General features: G+C 38.2%; 1 non-coding gene across 1 annotated transcript; it reads right to left on the bottom strand.

Annotated features, from left to right (window-relative positions):
- Positions 1-845: 845 nt before the first annotated feature.
- Positions 846-1,008, bottom strand: LOC115871196. The gene has a single exon (XR_004047151.1). It is a non-coding gene; the product is annotated as a U1 spliceosomal RNA (small nuclear RNA).
- Between the last annotated feature and the right edge of the window lie 5,194 nt (positions 1,009-6,202).

Raw genomic sequence — 6,202 nt, 5'->3', positions numbered from 1 at the left:
CTGTATAATGTGAACAATTCAGGTATTATGATAAATGGTTAGTCTACTTTGACCCATTATCCTTCTTTCAATTGTTTTTTGAAAATTTAATACCAGAAGCTAATGAATGACAACATTAACAGGAGATCTTTGTGTTCCATGGAGATGATCGATAAAACTTTCTACCATAAATTAACAAGGAGATTTCTAAAGGGAGCCAAAGGCAGATTAAAGAAAAATAGATAGATCTGGGTTTGGGGCTCGCAGTGAATCCTAGTTTCAATTTAAAAACAAGTGTTTCTTATATCATGGCTGTACTCAATACTTGCCCCCAGGAAGGAAACAGAGCATATGGGTGCTTTAACCAAGTGTGATGAAGAAATTAGATGGTGCCCAGTTATCAGATAAAATAGCATCTGGGGTTTTAATTACTTGTGTCCAAAGAGCAGCCTTCTAACTGAGATGTCAACTAAGCTTACATGGAAGAAGCTCTCCCACAGCAGTGACAATTGGATTACAAATCATACGATCCAAAGGTGAAGGAGGAAATAGTAGCAGAGCCCAAACTGTGAGATGCTGGTTTGTAGAAGGCTATGAATGGCAGTGAAGGCCCAAGAGACATTTATGAGATTTGTTCAGGAAAGAAGCCTCCAGTGATTTCCCTCCACACATCATGGAAGGATGGGACTAACTTGGAGTTAACAGAGTCCCTTGCAGAGATGACTGTAGATCAAAATGATAAACCTGACTTGAACAGTTGAACCCTTGCAGGCGATTCCTCCACTACACTGGGCCTGATAGAGTTTTCAACATTTTATGTGTGTGTTTTTCCTTTTCCTTTTTCGTATTTTTGTTTGTTTTTTTTACTGGGGAAAGCGCGAATGTAGTCCCCACTACCACAAATTATGCAGTCGAGTTTCCTACATTTGGGAAAATCGCAGGGATCAGTACATCCGGAGTGCAATGGATAAGCCTCGCCCTGGGAAAACCACCTTCGTGATCATGGTATCTACCCTGCCAGGTAAGTATTCCTTTTTCTTCCTATTGGAGTTTAACTCTGATGTATTTTGTCATTGGGGATAGCCTTTATGAATTTTTGCCGTATGTTTTTCTGATTTTCTTTATAGGAAACCCAGGATGAATGAACCCACAGAGACAGCAAGTAGGGGAAGGGTCCCTGGGGAGTGCAGTGGGAGAGGGTGGTAGTCAAGCGGTGATGATAACAAGAAGTTCAAGAACGAGAATGTTTTGAAATGGATCGTGGTAGCAATTGTGCAATACTGTTTGAAGTCATTGAACTATAGAATGATTTATCTGTACTAGCTCCCAATAAAAAGGTTTTAGGGGAAAAGAAACAAAGTCTTAGAAACAATGTGCCAAATACTAGAGACACAAATCTGATCAACACACTTGCTTTTAAACAATTCCTCTTTGGGTTGAGAACTTGGAACAAATGAACAATTTCACAAATAATTCTAAGTATACAAGTTTAATTAAGATTATTAGAAAATTATTGTATAAAGGGTTACACATCATGGAAACTTTACATTTGCCTGGATTAAGTAATCATGGAACTTTAATAGATCACTCTGAGAGTAAAGAGGTAGGATACATTGGTATCAGTGTAATACTAGCTTCATATAATGAGTTTGCCATCCTTTTCTACGCTGTACAAGAGCATGTGTAGGACTGGTGTCAGCTCTTCTCTGAATGCTTGGTATAAGTCTCCTGTGAAGCCGTCTTGGCTGGGAGACTTTTTAGTAGACATGCCCTTGATAGCCTTATCTTTTTCTTCTTTTGCTATGGGTCAGATTAGGTTCTTGACATCCCTGTGGGATAATCCGGGTAGAGATTGTTTTTCCAAGTATTTTTCCATGTCTTCCAAGTTGTTGTATTTATTGGAGTACAGACCAAAAATTGAAATAATTATGTATGGGTGTACACTAAAGATGCTTTCTGACTTTTTACATATTGTTTTTTAAATATTGTTTTGAAACCATCTATTCAATAATAAAATCATGTAGCAAGAGATGGCTAAATAGACACACTTACTATAATTCACATCAATGAATTAGTGGTTACAAGCAGGTTTCCTTTGAGACATCTATGCAGGCAATATTCACAAATAATAAGCAAGTAACTAACATTTATACAACATTTACTATGTCCTAGGTACTTTGCAATTCATCTTTTAATTTCATTGGGGTCTATTTTAATTTCCCCCGTTTCATCCCGTATCCTCATGTTGTGGTGATCTCCCAACCATAAAATTATTTTTGTTGCTACTTCGTAACTGTAATTCTGCTACTGTTATGAATTAGGTGACCTCTGTGAAAGGGTCATTTGACACCCCCCCAAAGAGGTCATGACCCTCAAGTTGAGAACCAATGTAATTTAGCATATCAACCATCTGTCTCTTTTCCTTTTCCATATGTGCATTTATTGCTATCAAACATCCTCTGATAACTGCTTTTGCCATATCCCATAAGTTTTGGTACAAAGTATTCTCATTCTCATTAGTTTCTAAAATTTTTCTAATTTCATCTCTAATGTGGGCCAGTACTTATTCATTTTCAAGAAGAAAATTGTTCATCCTCCAAGTGTTTGCCCTTGTTTTTTTATCTTCCTTTTGATTTCAAACTTTATGGCATGATGATTGGAAAAGGATGTCTGCGTGACCTCTATATGTTTGAATTTACTAAGGCTCAAGTTGTGTCCCAGAATGTGGTCTATTTTTCCAAATGTGTGCCAAGGGCACTTGAAAGGAATGTGAATATTTTTGCATGTGTATGGAGAGTTCTAAATATGTCTATCAGGTTAAGTTGCTTAACCGTAGAGTTTAATTCTGTAGCTTCCTTGTTGAGCTTCTTTTGCATTGATCTATCCTTCTCCAAGATCAGCTTATAGAAATCACCTAATATGATTGTTTAACCTATCTTTGTCCATCTTTAGAAGAACTGATTGGCGAATTTCATGGCTCTCTTGTTGGGCACATATATAATTTTATGCTCACTGGCTTTTGATCTACTGATCCCTTGAGCATTATATAGTTCACATCCTGTCCTCTTGTTATGACTTGCAACTTGAGGTTAATTTTGTCAGAAGTTAGGATTGCAACCCTTGCTTTTTTTATGTTTCTATTAGCTTAGTATATTTTCGTCAGCCTTTGATTCTCAATCTATTTTTGTCTGTGAGCTTAAAATGTTTCTTGCACACAACAGATCGATGGCTTATGCTAATGGGTTGCTAATCCAGTCTGTTAGTCTTTGTCTTTTAATAGGTGTGTTCAGATCACTGACATCCAGAATTAATATATCCATCTCTGGATTCTTTTTGTCCTCTTGTACCTTTTGTGTTAGATATTTTCCTCCCTCATCTGTGTGCTGTATAACTGTGTGAGGGGGTTTCATTCTTGCCTTCTTTTCACCGTTGGGCCAATGATATCTTTGGGGTTGCTTTTTGGTGTGTTAACTTCTGGATGGAGTTGCACTATGTGGTGGTCTCCTGTTTGTGCTTGGTAATTCTTGGTATTCTGCTCACAATGAGTAAAAATAATTTTTTGTAGTGCTGGGTTTCTTTTTATTTATTCTCTGAATTACTCCTTGGCCCAGAAGACTCTTACCTCTCCATCTAGTTTAATAGATGGTCTGGCGGGATAGTGCATTCTTGGGTTGTCATTATTCTCTTTCAAATTTCAGAAGATGTTGCTCCACTCTCTCCTCTTCTTCATGGTATCTGCTGATAAATTGGAGTATATTCTTATCTGAGCACCCTTGTAGGAGACTGCCTCTTTTTCTAGCTACTCTTATAATTTTCTCTTTTTTCTTCAGTGTTAAATAATTTGACTACCATATGCCTGGGATAATTCTTCCAGGGATTCAGTCTAATTGGTGTCCTCTCTGGCTTCCTGCATCATAGTCTGATTCTCATTCCTTATGTTGGGAAAGTTTTCTTCCAGGATTTCCCTTGCTCTTTTGCCGTTGATTTATTCCTTTGTCTTGTCTCATTCTGGTATCCCAATTATTCGAGTACTGTTCCTCTTCATACCAACACTCATTGTTCACAATTTTTCTTCAACTTATTTGATTATCTTGTATGACTGCCTTTTCCCTTTGTTGATGTCTGTCTGGTTATCTTCTAGATCACTGACAGGTCTGTAGGTGAGGTCTCATCTTTTCTTTGGTTTGGCTGCATCATCCCTTAGCCCTTATGTTCCCTTTGGTATGTGAACTCAATATTTTCTATTACTTCATTCTTTCTCTGAATTTATTTCTTAATACAGAAAATGCAGAAATAGCACACAGACAACAAATCTCCAATATGGTCCCCCCAAAAATCAAATCGGAAGTAGACACCCTCTTTAACAAGTGGTGATGGAAGAACTAGATTCTGCCTATAGAAAAATGAAGCCAGACCCTTATCTCACTCTATACACAAGAATAAATTCAAGGTGGATTACAGACCTTGAGGTAAAACCCCAAACCATCAATGGATCATCAATGAGAAAATTGGGACAAGCCTAAGAACCTTGGCACATGGAATATATAGGCTACCAGAAACAGGGAATAACACACACAGGGAAACTAAAATTGACAGGTGGGACATACTAAAGATAACACACCTGTGTTCAGCAAAAGACTTTTACCAAGAGAGTAATAAGAGAGCCTATAATCTAGGAAAATATATTTAGCAGTGGCATATTAGACAAAGGGCTTAATGCTAAAATCTACAAAACTCTGCAAGCCTATACTACTACTACTACTACTACTACTACTACTACTACTAATAATAAATTGTCCACTGAGGAGATGGGCCAAAGACCTGAACAGAAGATTCACAAGTGAGGAAATCCGAAAGGCCAATAAACATATTAGCAAATGATCCCAAGCACTAACCACTTTGAAAATACAAATTAAAACAACCATGAGATACCATCTTATACCCTCAAAGACAGCCCAATTCAATAAACCAGAAAGCAAAAAATGCTGAGGGGGATTTGTGAGACAGAAACTCTCATCCACTGCTGGTGCTCTTGTAGATATGTACAGCTACTGTGGAAAGTGATCTGGCAATACCTAAAGCAAATGGAAATTGAGTTACCATACAACCCAGCAATCCCCCTACTGGGCATATACCCAGAAGAGGTTAGAAACAGACTATGACCAGAAATTTTTGCTCCAATGTTCATAGGGGCACAGTTCACAATTGCAAAGAAATCAAAACAGCCTAAATTTCTATCACTGGGCAAATGGATTTTAAAAACCTGGTATATACACACAATGGAGAACTATGTGCCCCAAAAAATATTAATGAAGAGATGAGGAGCATAGTCTCACGGAAAGTTGGAGGAAATGATGAGTTGGGGCCCCCTCTTCCCTAGAAAACAGTGATACAGAGGCCAATACTGAAGATAAAGTCCAGGGAAAGTGACTGGTCTGTCCTGTTCACATGGGAACAAACTGGGAAAGAGAGAGAGTGAGTAGAGGTCATTTTGGAGTACCAAGCCCTGAGGCCAGAAGGTAGTTCACAGGAAGAACTGCCGAGCTGGCCCCAGCTTGGGACATGACTTCTTCTTCCTAGATCAGAGCATTATAGAAGCCAACACTAAAGATACAGTGCAGGGAGTATAACCGGTCTGACCTCTCCACATGTGGGAAAAACTGAGAGGGGAGAATTAAAGATTAGCAATGGAAGCAAAGCCACGAAGTCCTTGAGGAATTGTGAAAGTAGATGTCTGACTCAGTGGGGAGCACTTGGCACCTCATCTAAACTGGTTGGGAAATATTCACAAAGGTCAGCAGTTAGATGTGGAACTATTTATATGCCTTTATTTTAGTTTTTTTTCTGTTTTGTTTTTTATCTTTGGGTGTCTATCTATATAAGCTATAGAACAAGCACTCTCAAGGAGACAGCAATGGGACCAATGGATCCACGGCAGGCATAGGAGAGGAGGCAATGGGGTGAGTGAGCTAATACAATAGGGACAGGGGAATAACAAGGGAACTAAAATTGATGGCAAGGAGGTTGTAGGGTTCCTGGTGATATGTGATCAATTGATATGTATCCAAGAGGAATTACTGAGACACAAATGAATGGTGAACATGATAGTGGGGTAGAAGGAAAGAAAAAAGAAATAGAGGAAAAAACAAGAAAGCAAAAATAATATATATAAATATAATATAGATACGTATATATGTAAATATATGAGGGTGTATGTGTGTGT

The sequence above is a fragment of the Echinops telfairi genome, unplaced genomic scaffold (genome assembly GCF_000313985.2).
Source record: "Echinops telfairi isolate 266 unplaced genomic scaffold, ASM31398v2 ScPeMD7_3533;HRSCAF=4204_1, whole genome shotgun sequence".
Lineage (NCBI taxonomy): Eukaryota > Metazoa > Chordata > Mammalia > Afrosoricida > Tenrecidae > Echinops > Echinops telfairi.
The sequence above is the reverse complement of the archived record's forward strand: the minus strand, read 5'-3'. Positions and strand labels throughout refer to the sequence as shown.